The sequence below is a fragment of the Rhipicephalus microplus genome, unplaced genomic scaffold (assembly GCF_043290135.1).
Source record: "Rhipicephalus microplus isolate Deutch F79 unplaced genomic scaffold, USDA_Rmic scaffold_21, whole genome shotgun sequence".
NCBI lineage: Eukaryota > Metazoa > Arthropoda > Arachnida > Ixodida > Ixodidae > Rhipicephalus > Rhipicephalus microplus.
This window is the reverse complement of record NW_027464594.1, coordinates 9,088,992-9,110,056: the sequence shown is the minus strand read 5'-3', so window position 1 is coordinate 9,110,056 and position 21,065 is coordinate 9,088,992. Positions and strand designations below refer to the sequence as shown.

General features: G+C 44.5%; 1 protein-coding gene and 1 long non-coding RNA gene across 2 annotated transcripts in view; one reads left to right on the top strand and one right to left on the bottom strand.

The window, feature by feature from the left end:
- Positions 1 to 5,080, bottom strand: part of LOC142785333 (uncharacterized) — a 58,922-nt gene extending 53,842 nt beyond the window's left edge. The window contains exon 1 of the long non-coding RNA XR_012888920.1: positions 4,901 to 5,080. This is a non-coding gene — a long non-coding RNA (uncharacterized LOC142785333). The remainder of the gene's footprint in view (positions 1 to 4,900) is intronic.
- LOC119179505 (uncharacterized) overlaps positions 1 to 21,065 on the top strand; it is a 150,330-nt gene that overhangs the window by 105,345 nt on the left and 23,920 nt on the right. The window lies entirely within an intron of this gene.

Here is a 21,065-nt window from a genome sequence, read left to right as displayed (position 1 = left end):
TCTGCCGTAATTGAGAATATAATTTTGTTTTGTTTCTCAACTGTCGGCTCTGACTTGTTCTTTGGGCCACAGCCGGTGTCCGCTGGCGCGCCAAATAGGACCACTTCTAAATTGTCCATGCTTTTGTGGTGCAGTTCGGGGGGCCAATACTTCGGCCCTTGGAATTAGTCCGGCGATCACATTCCTAATAAACGGGACCTGTGACAATTGCAAAGTCACACGCTTGATTACAAGTTTGCAAAAAATGCACAAAGGCTTTTACATACCGCACAAACTGCTAGTTCGCTTGGCTCCACCATGCATTGAGTTTATGAGCATATATTGCAGCAGACTCGCTTTGTGCTGCCACAGGTAATACTGATGCTGTCATGTTGTAATTTGTGTTACATAGTTTAACAGCAAAGTTATTAACCTCAAATTTGAGAATGAAATAAACAATCTAAGAAAAAGCCAATAAAATTCGCAAGCTCTGCGTTTTTTTAGCTGGGCGGGTCTAGAAACCTTATTAAATCACCGGAACTGTAGCTCATACGAAAAAGAGCTATGTTTAAATGGAAAGCCGTGCATTTTCACTCACGTTTGCGCACGCCCACATTGTGCGTGATTATTCAATTTTCGTGCGTAGTCCCCGGGCAATTTTCGGGCGTTGAAAATGCACGCTTGATGTTGCGTAGCCCAGCCTCGTTTATTAGGTCGGTGAAGCACCACAGCTGACATGGCTGCAAACACGTTTGTTTTGTGGTAGCGGCTTGTGAAGTGTGGCACACAAACTCCCATTGAAATATCGAAGCCGATTTAAAACAAAGCTGCCTAACGCCAACCGAAGAAAACTGCCGTGGCACATTTTCATCGAATCAACCGACTAAAATGCAATTGATGCCATTTAGCTACCGTTTTTAGATCGTCAAAATATTCGAAATAACGCAATGAAGCTTTTGTATTAATATTAGCAGTTACACAAAACCAATGCTCGCTAGTTTATGGAAAAGAACGTGGTAAATATGCTTCTACCGATCTTTTGATACATTGGGAAACAAAACTTTTTGCCGCGTTGAGCGTTCCTCAGAGAGAAATTTCAAACTAACTTATCCGACCGCTAAAAAACAATTGAGTAGCTCCACTACCCGTGCGTTTTAATAGAACTCGCCATGGTCCTTTTTTTTTTGCCCGCAGCGGCTATCGATGGAACTTGAGAGTTTTTGGAGCTTGCGCCATACATTACAACGTTTTGATTTTCGTTCGTGCCTCTTTCGCGTCGGTTTGGCAAGCCTTCGTTTCGGCGCGCCGTTTTCTGTTATTCTTGCGTGGCGTACTGGCAAACACACACGAGGAACTAAGTAACGCGCGTGGGTGCTTGGAGCTGCAGCCTAAGTACACTGGTAAAGGTGAGTGTGCTGTTCTGCTTATAAGCTTCTTTCGCCTGCTCAACTGCTTCAGCTCTGCATGGTTTAGCAATGCACATAGCTTGCGAGTAGCTTAGAAGCAAGAACTTTACATTGTTTCACCGCTGTGTTTTGGCCCTACCGAAGGTATAACTAAATCACACGTTTGCGCAGAGAAACATAGTCTAAAATATAAGTGCCTTAAAATTGACAGGGCTGACTAAAATTGGCGTTTGTTTGGTGCGAGTTTCACGCCACATTCATACGTAATATGTTTATCCTTCGCATTTATTTTGCTCGCAGTAAATGTTCATTTCAATTACCACCGGTAACTGTGTTTAAAATCAACATGGCAGAACACATGCAAAATTGGTCACCCAATTTGATACGAACTTGCTCCTGCTACACGCCCACTGTGCTGGCAGCACAAAACATCACAGCATATTCACGAGGTGAATGATGACGAGTGGCGCGAAGCAGACGGAAGGATGGATGGCCGCACGGAAGGACGCACGGATATACACACGAACTAATTTGCGGACGGACACATGCACGAACGAATAGACGGACGTTTCGCCCCACTCGTCATGATTCACTCCTTTAATATGTTGTGACACCATTCTCATTGACATGCATTGCAATGCAACTGGCTACTACGACAACTACGACGACACGGGGCATACAATCCATGGCGTAAGAAGCTTCGCCCCTAAAATAAATAGTAAAATAAACCATCGATTTGTTTCGCCTTACTCTGAGGATAGATTAATATGTGGGGTTTAACGTCCCAAAACCACTTCATGATTATGAGAGACGCCAATACTCTGTGGATAAAGAATCAGTTGCGTTTTATTGTTGTACGCGAGAATATTTGCGAGATGTGTTGCCTGCTGAGGCGCACCTGCTAAGTGTTAGCAGGTGCGGCAAAGCAGGGCTGCGTCACGAGACCAAGAACGCTGCATCTCTCGATGAACATTCAACCTGGCTCAGCGTTCCGTGCGCGTAGAATCCTTCTTCGGAATAAACAATTGGCAGATCCCACGTACTCGAAAATCGACGGTATGCGAAGCATGCGGAGGGAAGGTGACCGTGTTGCAATTTTTTCATTGAGTAACACGTCATGAAATTACGCTAAATATATGTACAAATACTGCACGCAGAGACAAACGTTTAAGAGTTGGAGATGTTTATATAACCAGTTGTTTGCATTTGCGCAACGCTGCCAACCGGCAAGTGCGTATTAGCAACACCAGAAGCTGATATGAAGCGCTGATGTTCGCGAAGATGCAGGCAACTAACCACAATTGACGTTCACCCGACGTGACAGCTGTATCAAAGGAGTACATATGCAATATTTAAAAAAATGGTAGGCAGCACTAGAACCACTGTTGACGTTTCACGAAGATTAGCGTCTATTCGAAAAGTAAATCTGAGACCTGGCCTAGCTATCGGGTAAAATACTTCATTGCCACGCAGAATGCTTGGGTTCGATTCCAGCTAGGACAACGACGTTTATTCTGTGAATTAGTTGAGTCGACGCTACCAATGTCGGGTATTATTGGACGCTCACGCGTCAAAATTGCCCATATGTGTTCTCGTCGTTCCTGGGTGGATACTAAGTGTCAATCACCTGTGGCACATACCTGCATACCAGCGGCACATACCCGCCTATGGGCGTGTTGCACTGCTGGCGGGAAGTGTTTGACAACATACGTGACGGGATTGTGACATTATTTATGTGTCGACCATAGCGTCATATTCGTGAAACTATATTACTCTCCCATGCTAATTTTGGTTCAAGCCAAGTGAAGGGGGGGGGGACCACGAGAGCACCCAAACGTAAGCGGCTAGATAGATAGATACGCTCAAAGTCGCCGAAGTTCACCAAGAAATGCTTCGCATTTAAAAACAAAAAAGAGAGAGAACAAGCATTTTAGTGGTAGACGTGAAGGAACGCGTGAACGGAGAAGCACCCATACGAGAGGCATGAACAGTGTTGGAGCTAAACAGCCATGAAGTGAAGGTCTCCCCCGGCGTCTACAAATCTTCAGCAGAGCAACGAATCCGCGCTTCCTCAAGTGCCTGGTGTGTTTACTTGGTTCACAGTTTTACTGTATTTTTGTGAGAATAATCTAGACACATTATCTTTAATGAGCGTCTATAGACAATTCGACAAGCAGGTGCCGTTAAGTTCGTGAAGACAGTGAGCAGATGACATGGCACGGATAAATGGATGTGGAGGAGCTAATCGCCCTTTCTATTGGCTGAGGGGCCCAACAACTTTCAGCAGTGCTGAAGGAAACATCTCAAACAGAGTATTCGCAATACCTACGTGCAATAGTTGACGCACCGTGCAATCAAAGATGGCTACGGGAGGAGAGGGAACCCGTGAACTCGCACAGGAAAACACGAGACGCACGGACGTTCGCCCCGTGCCAATTTCGCCGAATTAGCTCTTGATCATCAAATTAATGTACTTTGAACCAAAGTATTTAGGAAAATGATGGCAACTGCCCCGCCGCGGTGGTCTAGTGGCTAAGGTACTGGGCTGCTGACCCGCAGGTCGCGGGTTCATATCCCGGCAGCAGCGGCTGCATTTCCGATGGAGCCGGAAATGCTGTAGGCCTGTGTGCTCAGATTTGGTTGCACGTTAAAGAACCCCAGGTGGTCAAAATTTCCGGAGCCCTCCACTACGGCGTCTCTCATAATCATATGGTGGTTTTGGGACGTTAAACCCCACATATCAATCAAAATGATGGCAACTGCTAAATTTCCGCTGTCTCATTTTTTTACCGCCGTGCGAAGGGCGGTGGTGTCGGCTGATCGACCGTGCGTCAACGATACCTTGCGTAGCCCTGTGCGTGCCACAGAAAACTGCGCGAACTAGAATGAACGTATGAACTGAGCCGCACTCTGGGGCGATTGATACCGAGCCCACTTCACGGATTTGCCGCAGTAGTGGGCCGCTAGCGAGTAATGCGCTAACCTGGTGGTACGGGACCGAAAGTTTGACGTGTGGAAGGTTTGCAAATATATTAGGCCGTCGTCATTACTTGCGCTTTCACTAACACGTTGTTGCTTCTTCAACGAAAGGCAACCAAATAACTACCTCTTAAGTAGCACTTGTGTCACCGCCATGCTCATACTGTAACCGCCCGCAATTCACTGCACTCGTACGTTGCACCTTTCATCAGCGCAATCAAAACAAGGATTTAAAAAAAATACATGCGCATGCTTTTCGCAACGTCAAAGTTGCGAAAGTTTGCTCGAACAACAACGTAGTTCGGAAGGTACCGAGGAAGTGCAGGAGAAGTTATCCGACAGGCGTGGATTGTAGTCGCGACTGCACGTTTCGTCGCTAAAACCTTCTCGCTTCGCTAGTCAAGCTCGAGCGTGTTGACGGCATGCGGTAGTCCATAAAATTCAGTTTACCTGGACTACATACAATGCACAAAAATATGCGTCTAATTTGACTTCGCTTAAGGATAATGTATACTAAACACAATAAAGGGACTTACGAGCGTGAAAGCAACAACGCACTAAACGTGAAGTGAAACTCCCTTCTCCTGAGTTCGTCGCCGCCGTCCCTCTCGGTGCGTTGACTACCTTCTACGTCCAGTCGCGAAATCCTCGTCGTCACGAAGATTTCTTGCAACATCACTGCTGAAAGCAATCTGGGAAATTCCCTCCACCGAAGAACTTCGACAACACCAACACCGCGTCACTCACCACGTTTATCGGGGAGCAGAGAGCATTTCGCTCTCAAACCCATTCACAATTGAATTGCTTGCAGTGTGCTGCCATCTATCAACAATCGCGCAGTACCAAACGGTGCCGCGTCAGCCACGCTTTCGAGAGCGAATCGCGAGCCCGAGCGTTTTTCGGCGTACAATGAACGTTATCAGCTTATGACATTCACGCTCTACAAGAGCACTGACGCATGCTATAGGCACGTAAATCAATGTGTTTCAACAGCAAAGGTCAGACGATAACAGTCAATTAAGTGGCTACACAAAATCTGCGAGCGTTATTCGAAAGCGTGAGTTGCCACATTGTTCACTCCTCCAAAACTTCGTCTCGCAAGAACGAATCTGATGGATCGTCTCATGGACGGGCCGGTTTATTCATTGATGCACGAATTATGCATTAGTGTTCGTGTTTTTTTTTCTAATGTGTTAACACTGAGGCTAGCTCAATCCAAGAAGGGAGCGTCTGCTTACTGACCATCCTCGAGAGGACGTCCACGAATTCCGCTTGGCGGCGCGACAGTCTATAGGCATTGCGAACAGCTTTTACGCGTTGTGGAGGCTCCTGTCGCGTGTCTGTGCAAGCTCTGCTTTTTGCAGTGAGCATTCATAAGGTCTACATGCACCGTTGGCGTAGGGCAACTACCGCCGTTTTGAGAGATGCTTTGGGGCCAAGGCTGAACAACGTGCGGTGATTTCAAGCCATAGGCTTGCATCCTGTTTTACGGGGGATGGGGCGGGGGAACACGCAAGCGTACGAGGAACATTAGAGTGGGTTTAGCGCGAGTGCACTTTCCACGCACTTTTGTTCGGTATTCGAAGTGGTTTACGATCGAAAAACCGAGATTCAGTGGTCAGGCTCCAGCGTGACATGTATATACTGCTGAGTACGTTCACAGCGCCTCATTGAAATTTTCATTGTGAACGTCAATTAGTATAACACTTTGTTTTTTTGCTTCTTCATCGGTTGGTTGCAGTAAACGCGCTCTATGCCGATGATCATGATGTCCAACTCCAAGGACTCACCTAATGTGCACGCTTCAGTGGCAAATTAGAAAAATTATCCATCAAATATCAATTAACTGTCTTTCTTTTTGGTCTGTGCTGTGGCTTAAAACTGGAACTTTGGCGCAATTGCTTACACTGTCTGCTTTTCGGTCGCTTTTCATCAAAGGATGCAGACGATGGTATATAAGAGCGACGCGGCAGCTCTGTCCTGATTTGTGATTCACAGTCAAAAGTCACTTGGTAACATGCTAACGGGAGCGCAGAAGCATTGCTGGAAAAGAAAAGAACGGGAGCAAACTGTAGCGTGAGCGGCATGTGCAAGGAAGCAGAAGTCCGCTTGGTGAGGAAGAGACTGAGGCATGCGTCAAAAGCTTGCAAGTTACTATGCAAGTCACTACATGCAACTTTCAAATAGATATGATTGACTGCTAATATCTGCAATCGTATTTGGTTCACAGACCAGGTCTCAAGGGTCAACGCAAACCTCAAGCATATTAGGTCGTGCATATCGCCGTAACTTTGAAACTCTGTTAAACAATCGAAACAGGTACTCCATATCTCGCTTTTTTTGTTGACATGTTTTAATAAATCTGAGGACATCTGTGTGTCAATTGTAGTGAGAGAAAATATCCTAAACTCTTAACTTCGTTTTCTGAACCATTATCTCAAATTTAATGTGCAGGCTTCCAAGCCACAGTAATTTGGACTCATTGTGAAGAAGGCTACTGCGCGTGAAAATGTCATTCTTTATTTTTAACTTAGTAAATGTATTTGCTATCTTTAAAGAATGCTTGTAATGTTACCTGCGTTCTCAGCTGCTTGCGCCAAATGATGAAATGTGGAAGTTATGAATGTACCTTGACAACATCTGGGTCCTTAGAAGTTTGCTCATAATGCATGATTTAGATACCTAAGTTTGGTACTTATGATAGTTATTCTGATTCTAACTTGATTTGTTCGTTATAAGTTCCCAGCTTGCAGCTTAAGAGAGCCTGTAAGGATTGCCGAGGCCACCTGATTTATCGATATGTGGGGTTTAACGGCCCAAGACCCCCACATGATTATGATAGACGTCATAGTAGAGGGCTCCGGAAATTTCTACCACAATGGGTTCTTTAACGTGCACCCAAATCTGAGGACACGAGCCTGCAGCATTTTCGCTTCCTTGAAAAATGCAGCCGTCGCAGCCGGGACTCGGTCACACGATCTGCTGGTCAGCAGCCGAGTACCTTCGCCACGAGACCACCACGGCGGGGACGCCAGGACCACTTCACAGTGGTGTCATATGTGTGTATATCCTATAAAAATATTTCTCTCACAACTTTACTTCTGTAGTTTATCTTGTTATACCAAATAGGAAAAAAAGACCATGGGACGATTGAATCGCAGAGACGAGCAGGTGTTTCGAGAGGCGTACTTGTCTTCTTGAAGGTTGCAGCCTTGAAAAATACAAGTCTCCTTGTCAAAATGTCAGATTGAGCGACACAATATGATCACAAATATTTCATCGACAATTTCGTTCTTATGTGATTTGACTGATTTTGTGCAGTGTGTAATACATATGTATGACGCACTGAAAACTTAATTATGATGATACGCAAACTGAGAAGATTCGGTGCTGCACCATTTAATGCGTTTCTCTGTTGACATTGTGCCTATGGCAACAAGCTTAAAATAATATGTTTTTGTTTACTTAAAAAGAAGTTTCTTTGAAGGAACATGAACTAGTTTGTTGGTGCTGAACAATATTTTCTTTTTATTTCGTGTGCATCACCTGTGCGTAATTAGCATTTTCCACTGACACGTGTTACGCAGTATGGTTGGAGTTTGCCTAAACCTAACGCATGCGTCATCCTATGCAAAACATTCTAGCCATTTCGGTGACCACATTGAATGTATTTGAAAACGATAGTGTGCTCAAGTAGTTTGGTAAAAATGTTTGTTGAACTAGTTGGTGCACGTTATACTGTATACGTTGCAGTGGTTTGCAACAATAAATTTAGTTGCAAGTTGACGCTTTTTCCTTTCACCTACACTTCCACAGTGATTTTCTCGTCTAACTTTTGTTTGCTCAAATAGTGCACTGAGAAGGGTGAGTTGCTAGAATATTTCAGAAAGAAAGCATTTTTCGGTGACGTTGGAGCCCTCTGAATTTCAATAAATAACATTCGACTATACTTTGTTAGAAAATTTATTTCCAGAGTGTCGCTCTTTCGTTTAAGTACAATATTTGGTCTGATATTAAGCAAAAAGAGTTGTGTCACTTTATAAATTTCCCTTCTCGAAACAAAAATTGGATGATGAGACTTACCATATAACTACTAATGTGCATTCGATTGTGGTGTCAAGCTGTTTTTCACTTGCAGCACCACAATCTGTGAATTGCATCTCATTGTAGACCAAATAATGATTTGCTCAAATTTGAGGTTTTTCGTAAACGGCGAAAACGTCAATGGTCTTAAGATATTTGTTGCGAAAATGTACTTTATGCAGAGTAAGTAAGTATTCGTTACTCAAATATTCACGGACAGCCAGCTATTGTATAAAAAATACACAAATATGGATCATTTTGGCAAATGTTTTGCTGTATATTGCAAAAAAATTACAGTTTTGAACACCATACCCAAACATCTTTCCTTAATATGTGAACCAACTTTGATACTGAAACAACAAACTACACTCTCGGAATGATTTTTCCGACAAACCACTATCCAACGATATTCTGTGAAACTCCAAAGGCATCTACTTGACGAAAAAATGTTTTCTCCCTTAACTATGTCACCTAATGACTATTTTTAGAACTGTGAATGAGCACAATCCTTTTTTCGACAACGTCAGAGAAATTCACGGAAAGGGCTGAGACGTCTGGCTTGAAATGACTCACCTTCGAATGACTCAATATTTAAGGTGCGCACAAATGAACGATAAGAACCGGGCGCGTAGTGTGTTGTGCCTATTTTCTGAAAAGGTGCACCGAGACCCAGTGACACTGTTCAGTGAAGCTTTACGAGTAGAATTATGCTTTGATTTCATCAGCGTGCACATCGAAGTGCCTAATGTAACTTGAGAACTGGCTAACCTCCCTGTCCTTCCTCATTTATTCCTCCTCCTCCTTACTCTATGCTGTTTAGGGACTCCTTTAATGAGAAACATTTGCATTTAAGCAAAGTTTGTTTTCATCCCCTCATGGCTCCCACTTTTTAGAGGTTTTGCCGAGGCAATTGAGTGCGAGGAGTGCTTTTAGGGGCAATGCTTCTCTTAGCCTAACCTTGTACTGCGTCAGGCGTAACCGAGAGAACACCAGACGAGAAAATAGGAAGGCAATAGCTCCTGAACCGCATATAGACGATGCTGTCTCGCATAAGTACATAAAAACTGCAGTTGAGTGAGGACACTTTAAATGGCGTTGTACCACTACTCTCCAATTGGCACTGCACGGATTGTGGCTGAGTGCACGAGGAAGGAGTTCCTCTTTGTTTCCTGGATTATCGCCGTACATAGCGCATCCTTTGTGGGGCATGGACGAAGCAGAGTGGCGGGTGCGGAGCGCCGCGGTGGCTCGGGCTCGTTGCCTCTTTAGTGTGCATGGATGAAGTGGAGTGAAGGGCCTCGGCTGCTTGTGCTAGTCGCCAGGCCGACACACAGACAAACAGACGGCTCTACGCAAGGATGGGCGCATCGACGCATGCACGGACTTCACGAACCCACGGACACACGGTTTAGGACATCGTGATGACACTTGCCCTAATCGAAATAGCAAGTGGTGCTGTACGTGTGGGCAGAAATCACCAACGTAGGAATATCAGTGCAGTCCAAAGTGTCTGCTATGTGGAGGTTCACATCCCACTGCAGACAGAGCATGTACAGATAGACTTCAAATCTTTTACATCGTCAGAAGAAGACGACACCAACGCCAGCGGCGCTCCCAGAAGACACGGGTGACCCGAAGAATGCAGTCCCGAGACTACAGTGTCTCTGCTAGCATCTCGACGCTCTGTCACACTAGCTGGACAGCGGCGTAACGCCATGGGGAGCCGCTCGCGTTACAGGGGGCGTTTGGCGTCTCGTGCAAGATTCCAGAGGACGCTTACATGGGTTGATCGGGTCAAGAAGGCGTCCAAACAAAAAGGTCGGCATTGCTAGAGCGTGATGAAAAGAGTGAAATTCAACAGCTATACCTCAGGAGAATGCTAGTCTCACAGATGAGCTACGCAAGCAGAAGGTTGCACAAGCGATTTCCACCAGGGTCGAGGGCGCCACTGTCGCGGTAACGCCGTGCATAACAGCACGCAGGAAACCAAACTCGAGGTTGGCAAGCCGAAACATAGCCTCCCAGCCTCCAATGGAGGGCGACAGTGACTCGAATATGTTCGAAGTGGAAAGCTTGCAGAACAAAATTCTAGAAGAGTTACTTATAAATTCCAAAGACAATCAGTCAAGCATTTATCAGCTAGCGCTACGCATGGGAGCACTTGAGAGTAAAGTAGGAGCTATAGAGTATAAGCTGGTTGCGCTTGAGCATAAGATGACGATTAAAGCCAGCCAAGCCAAAGGTTCGTAAATAGGCTTGCGGTATCGCGCTACGCGAATGGACCACATAGGTAAATGACACATCCAAACATGATAATCACGACATGCGTGTCCTGTAAGAGCATGACTAGATGCCACACTGATGATCCTCTCACGGCAGTTTCGCTAGCTTCACATGTGCTGAATTTGGTACTACATGACGCCAATAGATGATGAAGGTATGTGACTGGTGCAAACATGATAATTATGAGATGAGTTTCATGTGAGAACATGACTATATGCCAAAGTCAAGGCGCCAATACATTTCAACGTGACGCGGTGCGCGTTCTCGCCGGCGTTCATTTCGTCGCGACACGCCGGTGTTGCCACGCCAGGCGCCAGTCCTGCCATATACACGCAGGCGTGCGCCACGCTGCGTTGCTTCGACGCATGCGCGATCAGCGCGTCTGGTGTCCCTCCATCTCAAAAAGAGGGAGACGCAGTGTTGTCTGGGTAACGCACTGGCGCCAAATGCATCTTATCGCGCCGGTTTCCGTCGCGCCGCGCCTACGGACGCTGGTCACGCTTTGCGTCAGACTTAGAGTGCTCGCGTTTTGCTAACGTGGTGTCGCAGTACCCAGCGTGCGCGCGCGTCAACGCTACATTGGAGCATATTGGGCCCTTCATGATGCGGTCGTGGACTTTTTGCTAGATCCACATATACCAAATTTGGTGTTATTGGACGTCAATTGATGACGAAATATATGACTGGTGCAAGGATGATAATCCTGACACGCGCGTCATGTAAGAACATTGCAACATACCATCTCATAGCGTGCTCGCGGCCATTTCACTAGCTTCACATATACTAAATTTGGTATCATGTGACGTGAATAGATTACGAAGGTAAACGACACATCCAAACATGATAATCATAACAGGTAAGACATGTACGGCATCATTTACCTCCACCTCGTAACGTTGTGCTAATTTCAAAGTGACATATCAACATTTCGCATTCGTTCTTCGCATATCACCGATTCCCACTGTACGTGAAATCTGCCAAATTTTTTGTAAGTGAATGTGCTTATATGGCCCTGTCTCATTCTGTGTTCCTGCGTTATGGCAACCACTGACGAAGAGGAATTTAAGCAACGAGAGAACCAGAAGGTTTAAAGATTTATTTGAACAGATACCCGCTTCTAAATCTCGGACTTGTAAGGCTCTTTTAGCATGATGGTCGTCAGGTGGTAAACACGGCCAGCATTAGTTTAAAATGTCCATATTTGGCTAGGTACCATTTCAGCCCAGCTAGATAGAGCTCCTGGTGGTTATACAAAGTTTTTTGTTTAGTAGTTTTTTGCAAGGAAAAGCAAAGGACAAAGAACCACATGGGACAAGCACTTCTATTAATACAATGCGTGCGCTGTTTTTACGGATACCGACTTTTAGCGAAAAGAAAGCGAGCAATAGGTGCAAATGCAATGTGTCTGCTAATTTTGCAGTAATCTGTCAGACAGCTGTCTACTTTTACTGCTTGCCGGTCCCAAAAAAATATTATGGCAAAAAGAGTAACGATTTTGATGGCCCTGCCAGGTGGCTTGAGTAGGCACTGAGACCCACCACTTAGACTCTTTGCCAATACCTGGGCTTTTACATCCGAAGCAAAAGCAGCCAGCTAGGTGTTTTACTGCTGTGAGCGTATACAAGCTCCTGGTGCTCTCAGGTTGCCGAATATGCTAGGCGGTCACAAAAGATGTATTGCTGGTGGGGATTTGTTGACATCTTGAGCGATTGAGTCTGCATTCGACTGGGCTATTATGGCATACCGAAACCAGGTTTCAAAAACGAAAGGTTAGGCAATCTCCAAAATTCACTTGCACAAAGCTAAACTTCGATCATGTTATCATAGACAAAATATTCATCTAGTCTTTGGTTGGCGACATGAAAGTGGAATGAAATACATCCCACACTCTGAGCAGACCACAACCTTCTTAAAGTAATCACTACAATTTGTCTTTCATTTGCACTGCAGCCATATTTGGTACCTAGGCTCGAAAATTGCCGTGGTGCTGATGTAATGGTTCGTTATCACTTATCACCTTACAACAGGAGATTCTTCGGGTTCTGATTGGGGGACTGGCCTCTCCAGCAATAAATATATGGCTGTGATCTCATATTTATACAGAATGGCGCCACACATAACAAAGAAAGATGAAAAAGCGGGAGGGTAAAAGTGACAATGTTGGCACCACAACGGTCCACCCTCTATGGCAAATCACCAGTAAGGGGATGAACTTCTCTCATGACATTCATGATAGTAAAAGGTCACTTGATTGCCCAAAAGATGTGTTGTAAGGAAATTCTGTCCCTGTGTACCCATGTGCCAGGCACTGAAGAATGACTGTTACAAACGGTGAAATATCAGAGCATGGCAATAAGGTATGTGAAAGCGAACAGCTGCCACAGTACGTTTGTAGCCTATACTGAAACATCGTGGTGTAGATGCGACTGATGGCAGAGCTCCTGGAATGATGTAGGGGTTTATTGCTCCACATGATTCGCAGCATTTTCTGTTACTGGAAATTCGACATGAGGTGTTGATGCCACTGCGGGCTCCATTTACAAGTTATAATAATATTTGTGGCTACACTCCATGCTTACGTTTGGACATTATGCATGAGAGCATATACATGTAGCGGCTTCAGCATGTGACAAATACGGTTACATATGCTGCTCAGAATTGCCAAATGATCTCCTTTCATTTCATCATACTGTGCCTGTCTCGCACAAGGCCGTGCAGTTGACACATTTCGGGCATTCTACCTCTGATTCCCGAATATGTGATTGGCAAGGCTTATTGAGCCTGCATTTATTCTTTGATTCTGTTTATTTTTCAGGCACATTAGGCTAATCAACCAGCCAAAGGTCGTCGTAATGGCAGAGGTAGCGAAATAGTACCAAGAGTGCTTAGCTTTTTTAAAGCATTTTGAAGAAGAAATGTACAAGCATTGACAAAAATCTTACGTTGTTCTGTTTTGTTCTGTTTTAAATGTTTTGCTGTGGAGAGGTTGAGGTGCCTATCGCCTCGGCTACTCCATATCACAAAGTTCTACAGCGAAAAATAAAATAATAATACAGAACGGTACCCAAAAATTAACAATACGGAAAAGAAAAAAAACATAATAGCACACTGAAACCAGTTCAAATATCATGCCAATACACAGTTTTCTTAGCGCAGTTCACACAATCTTAAACTATTTACACGCACACCTTACTATTCTACTGCCAGTATATACATAACCACATTTTATATATACCCATGTCTGGCTGTCTGTCATAGGCACTTGTCCAGTCCGGTCTCCACTAAAAAGTCTGTCTGGAAGATTATTGTCTTCTTCTGGAGCTACATCTCAGGCCATGGTCCAAGTAGCTTCTTTATTGTGAGGGGCCATCTGTCCAAACTTGCGCAAATTTGTTCTTTAATTTTTCTCTTTCATTCGCGTATTTACGCATTCCAAAAGAATATGGCAAACATTTTTTTCTGCATGACCACAATGGCATTTCGGTGAGTTGAATCGATGTATCTTGTGCAGGAAGCTATTTGTGTATGCTACTTCCAATAGAAGTCGGTGGATTATTGTCTCTAGGTGTCGTGGGAGGTCTGTAGCTATGGAAAATTTTCTGTGTGGATCAACTTCATAAAGTCAACACCCGAATACCCATCTGGAATGGGTACTGCACGAGTTGCTTTTGTGAGAAAATTTTTTATCTTCGATGCATACGTTTCTGCGTCAGAACAAGGTTCAAGATTTTGTCTCTGTAGTTCTCGAAAGATTGCCGAATTTGTAATTCTTCTGGTGCGGTTATTTCTTGTTTTCTACCGCTTTGGGTGATATATAAATACTGGCAAGTGGTCACTTCCTCTTGTATCAGCGTCTGCAGTCCAGTCTGCTCCAGCCGCTAATTCAGAGGAGCACACAGTGATGTCTAGTATGCTGCAGTAGTTATGCCCCCGTAGAAACGTCGGGGAACCATCATTTAGTATAGTGTAACCATAGTCTTCGCATATTTTTACTATAGCAGATCCCCTTACATTACAACGCTCACTAACCCACAATTCATGGTGCGCGTTTAAATCACCATATATAATTATGGGATCATGATCAGATCTATCTTATCTTGTCGTAATCAAGGCTACCAGACTATCTAACTGTTACAAAAGAAGTGCAATATTCCAGTGGAACTGCAACGGTTTGCAGAATAAGAGTGGAGATTTTCGGAAATTCGTCAATCAGCGCCAATTTCCGATTTTGTGTATTTCCGAAACAAGAGTATCTACTAACTTTCGCTTGTCCAATTATGTGATGTACCAAGCAGAACGTCCTGCTGCAAAACGCAGAGTGATGTTGTGTGTGAGACGCGATATTCCATCGACACTTGTGGCTACTTCAAAAACAGATGTGCCGGAATTTGTTAGCTGCAAGGTGAAGTTTGGTAACGTTACTGTAACTGTAGTTAGTGTTTACGTGCACCCTCAAGCAAACTTTTCATACGCAGAGTTGGCTGCAGTGTGTAGATCTGATCATGATTCTATAATTATAAGTGGTGATTTTAACTTACGTTGTATATTTGATGAGGTGCTTCCCATGTCAATTGACCACCGCATGGTGGCCACACTACAGCTCATAGTTACATAATACACATGTTGTCTTGCGCCATCATACCAATATTTCATTGCAATTCATTCTGAGAGCCTGCTGTCACCTTGCAAAGAAAATGCGACATTGATGGTCATATAGTAACTTTAATTGACAAAAGCACGTTAAATGGCACGAGTCAATATTATATACACTTGACAGGTTGCCATCATTTTGATGGTGAAATGCTATCAATCTGACAGTTAAGCTGTGTCTAGAGCTCACGAAAAAAAAAACGTCGGAATGATAAAACTCTGTCATTGCAAATAAAGACCTTTAGTTATTTTGATGGTTAAATAATATCGATTTGACGGTTCACTTGTGTTTTGAATTGACACATAAAAATATCAAAATTAAAAAAATTGGCGATCATTTGAAAATGGCGGCCAACCTTCATTCTTACGGTCATATACGTGAAAATAGAGCTGCTGGGTTCTTTCTCGCCGTTTTGAGAAATTTGTTTGACAGTGCATGATTCATTATCACCATCATCAGACACAGTATCAACATTGTATACAATTATGCTGGTTCGCCCATAGCCTTAAAGCCACTTAGTGGGTACAATGCTTCATGACAAAGCGATCACAAATAATGGCTCTGTCGGTAGTTCACAGCTGTTTTTACATGCCTGATAAAAGTTTACCATGGGCTCAACGGCCTGCTTCTGTTTACGTCATGACTGTTTTACGTACTCTCGCGCAGGCTTGGTGTTTTGCTTTAGGGACGAAGCTCCTTAAGACGTGGGTCTGTCCATCGTCCGTCATTGTCGTACGTAGACACCGGGATGCAAGATGGGAGATGGCGGTACTTGGAGTGTCCACTAGATGGACGCACGGACGGACACATAGACGGGTGGACAGACAGGCTAGCAGACGGACGGACGGATGTATGGACGCGCGGTGCGGGTATGTGCCACAGGGAATGCGAGATGCGAGATGGCGGTACTTGGAGTGTTCACTAAATGGATGCATGGACGGACGGGTAGGCAGACAGACCAGAAGACAGTTGAACAGATGGACGGACGCGTGGACGTACGGACGCATGAACGCATGGATGGACGCACGATTGGTTGCGCGGACAGACGGAAGCAAGAACGAACGGATGGAAGCACGGACGGGCTAACGGACACCTCAGGCCACTCATCATCATTCACTCCGTGGATATGCTGTGATATTTTATGGAATCTGCATGAAGCCCTGCAGTGTATGTGCTGCCATCTAGCGCTCATTGTGTGCATTTCTGCCATATTGGAGGTTAAGCGTGTTGCGCATATGTACGCACGAAGCGTAAGTATAGACATGCGGCGGCTTGTATAAATGGCAATACCGACCTATTTTCATGTGTAATGTTACCTAATTTGAGCAAATAGGAAAAGAAAGCTTACCAGAAAACTTACCATTGTGTTATTATATTCACTAACCGCCGACGAGAAGCGGACGGTCGTTCAGTTGCTCAAGATACTGCTTACGACAAACATCATGTTTACTTTTGCCGCTATTGGCAGGTGCGGTATGTGGTAGCATCTGCAATGATCAGACAATGCTCGCGTCACGCGGGAAGGAGACTGTTTTTGTGTCACGCGCTGGCACTCAAGAACAAATCAGCTTCGTGTACCTACATCAGAGCTGCTCGCACATGTGCATGAGCTGCTATTGACGCCGTTACTTTGTTACATGTTAACAATTACATGTTACACAGGTAGCTCGTGTGCATCATTGTTCTCAGTGAAGGAACTGATTTTCCTGGAGTGTGTTGTTTGTATTTTGCCTTCGATTATACAGTTTAACAAGGTAGCGTTTGGTGGGATGCTTTGAGTGCGTATTGCTTCACTATGTGTATTTGTCAAGCACTGTAAATGCTATCACTGCTAAATTCAGAGAGGCGACCTGGATCGCACGACCTCCTCGTCCGCGCTTGTTTCTATTGTTTAGTTCTAATGCAAAAACACATCGAGTTCTCCCCGTGGCTCATCACCTTAGCAAACATCCTTTATGCACCCCTGTGCACTACGAAATGTTAATAGATGCTCAAGTTGTGTCTGACGCTTCTCGTATGAAGCTTTAAAAAATTCTACTCAGGCAAGTGTGTTGCTTTCGGTATGGTGCCGTTATTTGCGCGCTGAGGTGGATTTAAAAAGCGTTCAGTCGTCAAAGCAAAACGACCTTGCTGCAAACGGGTTGAAATAGTAAGGCCCCTGTAGGAACCAAAACAAACTATATGAATGCGAAATTATTGTTGGCGTATCGGGTTATTTACGAGTAGATGTATGAAAGATAATAATGAAAATACCATCCAATATGTACCTAAACTTCTTGGAGCAACTAACGCTTTTCATGTTCACTTTTCGGGCGCGTGAAAAGCCAAACTGTTTAATCATGCGGTAAATCGATGCAGCACGAAGCACAGGATGCGTGGGAAAAGATGCATAATAGCTAGACAGGGAGGGTTGGGATCGGTTCTTAAGGGGTCGCCCCTTGAATATACAACGTTGGTTTCTTCTTAAGGGAGCCCGTTGTTGTCGGCCGCAGCCCAGGCACGCTCCTTAAGACCCTTTGGACCATCAGATCAGAGCAGCCGAGCAGAGCTGCCTTCCAGCCCTCTCAGGAAAGGTTGGCTAAAGGGGTCAGGTTTGTAGTTTTTTTTTTTTTTGGCATGACCAAGTTTCGTTGAAATTCTCGCAGGAATATTTCTCGCAGTGAGGACACTTCCCCCTGATGGCGAGGTCAAAATGTTTGACGATTGCCGGGACAAAGAGAACCGGGCTGACTGGCGGAACACGGAAGAGGCATTTGCACTGCACTGGGCGTAGTCAGACTGATAATGCTGACGGTTAACTTTTCGCGTAACATACGTCGGTGGCTACAGTGAAATGTTTGTGTAAACGACAAAAAAAAAAGAGGACAACGTTTTATCTAAAATGAGAGGCACAATACATCAGGCCAACGCAGGCAGTCTCTTGTTAAACGGGCTTTCAAATCGGTCAACAGCACTTACTGTGATCGCTGTACCTAGCCGTCTTGCACGCTAAATCCTCCTTTCAACCATCGCGCACTACACGTATGATATTCAGGTAGCTGATAACTCTATCTTCGCTACGCGGAAAACGAACTAAATTAATGTCCTATTGCTTAGCTTCAACCTCAACGATGACAGGCTTACGTGTAAGCTCGGAGACAAACGAATACCCTCTTGTTATTTACGCGACATTCCTACGTAGTTATCGTAAACGTAACAAGTGTAAAATGTCAGTAAATTGTAGAGGGCTCCACATAGTGCCAAAATGGTAGCTGCTTCTAACCTACGACAGATGCATAATAATAATAATTAACAGCACGAAAAGAACGAGTGACCAAAATAGGAGCGCTGAACTGCTAGCTGCAACACTTGTGACGTGAAACTCGTGATCTAATAAGAAATGCACATACCAGGCGTACACGGGGCTCCAGATTGAAAAAAAATACAAGAAAAGAGGATACAAAAACAGCAAGAGCAAGGGCAGCCCATCATGTACACGTTGCATGCAGGTTTCTTATTTATGCATGCGCCCTGCGCAATAAATGCTTTCCTTCTCAGTTCAGCGCTTGCCTTGTGTTGCTGTTCTCTTTTTGCCTCATTTATTTCCCAATGTTAACTTCTATTATGCATTCATATCAACTAGCCCACTTCAGCAATATTTTAAACTGAACGGTAAATGGCAGCAATCTTGAATAATGCTTGCACAAATGCCCGTATTCGCAAAAATTTTCGCACTGAAACCTAAAATATAGCTCACCAGTTTGCTTGAGGAGTCAGTGACAATTTAAGATGGCAAATGCAAAACGCACTTCCGTATTGATTCATCATTTTTGAAGCGTCAAGTGAGAAAATGACTCAAACACTACTTCGCAATAGACTACCAGGGTATTTTTTGCAAGCGAACGTGATGACGCGATCACTCTGAGGCAACTAAACTTGCTACGGCACATTATCTGACTCTATATACATTGAGCGAACAAGCTTGCTGAGAAGAATACATATTTCTAACAAGCCAAGCCAATAGGGAGCTCATGCACGAACAGATGCGTGCTTCAAACCAGATCTCGAGATAGGCAAGCAGGGTTCACCAGCACGGGTTCTGCGTTTGTCATTAAAAGTTAAACTAGCAATTAGCATGCAAGCAACCTCGACCTTTTATCCCGGTGGCTGCGGTGACGTTTCAATAAAGGGGAATCGCTGGAGGCCCGTGTGAATAAATTCAAGTTCACGTTAAAGAACCTCAGAGGATCGTAGGTTTCGAAACTCTATACAGTGCGGTGTTTCTCGTAAGTATATCGTGGCTTTGACGTGTAAAGCGGCTAAAATTGTGTTCCTGATTGGAACTCTCTGGTTTCATATTACCGTCATCGGTTCATTTCTAAGCAACCTTCAAAGCAAAGTACGATTAACAAACCCTTTTATAGAGAGAGTACTTTCTAAAACGCTACTGACATTTCCGCGTGATCTTTTAAACAGTTCCTTAATGTAGGTACATTGTCACGCAGCAAAGGACGACGCAGTTGTCTATAAGGAAAACAAGTTTATTGGAGCGAACTTGTGCTCCCCTAACAACTGAAAGAATACACAGGCCGCGAGGCAGCGGTCGGCAAAACGACGTGCACGCTAGTGAGCGTCGGCGATCGAATGTCGCGGCATCGGCTGTGCGGGAATTTATCCCTCGGCGCGAGGGTATTTCGAATAATCGAATTGTATCGAGAACACTTTAGAAGAACTGAGATTATGCTAGACGGTTCACGTTTGTTCGAAACGCTGTCCCTATCACAAGAGATAATACATGCCGCGCACAAAGAACAGAATACGTGCTTGACACACAGCCAACAGTGATAGCACAGGCCGGCGCAGCCAGGACTAAAAAGCAAAACACAAATAAAACAAACACAATGCATGGTTCGTGGCAATATATTATCTGACTTTCGCTTTCATTTTTAGGTACAAAGCACTCTATGGGTACATGGGCTTGTCATGCCTTCGTGGCGGCATGATCACGCTAACAGAAGTGTGCTCACTACAGGCTATTACAAAGGTAGCAGTGCTAAAACGCCGGTCAAAATGAACGAGCTCTAAAATAATATGAATTTCAAAAATAGTTATAAAGTAAATGAGCTATTATGACGTTTCGATAACATGGGCCTGCTTTCGGCGGAGAGCAAGAGAGGGCATCACCACCTCGCCGTTTGAGTGAATGCCCCACCCGCTGCGTTCCCCCTGCGTTGGTACGAGGGAAATCATACGAGGGAAATCGGAAAAGTGCAGCAGGAAGTATGCGCTTAACAAGACTCAACTCATGCCGGGGAACGCCTTCATGTTTACTTCTAGCATTGGTGTCTTTAATGCTTCGCCTAACAGTGCAGTGGGATCTATGCAAACGGTTATCGCTAGATGCATATTCAACGCAGATCCACAGGCTTCACTGTAGTGCGGCCGCCATGCTTTTTTTTTCCTTTTTATAGAACGAAGCAAGTCTAGCTCGACGTTACGTTAAATGCCTGTCGTGACCCGAAACTGCCATAATCATGAATGGAAATAAGGTTCAGAAATTGTGCCAGCCCCAATTCATCTAGACAGGTGCTATCATAAATCAGGTAGCCACGTTTCTTGGGGTTAATTAGCTTCTGTGCTTTGAAGGAACGATTGAGGACAGACAAAGATAAGAAAGCTATCTTATTTCACATTTAAAATCCTTC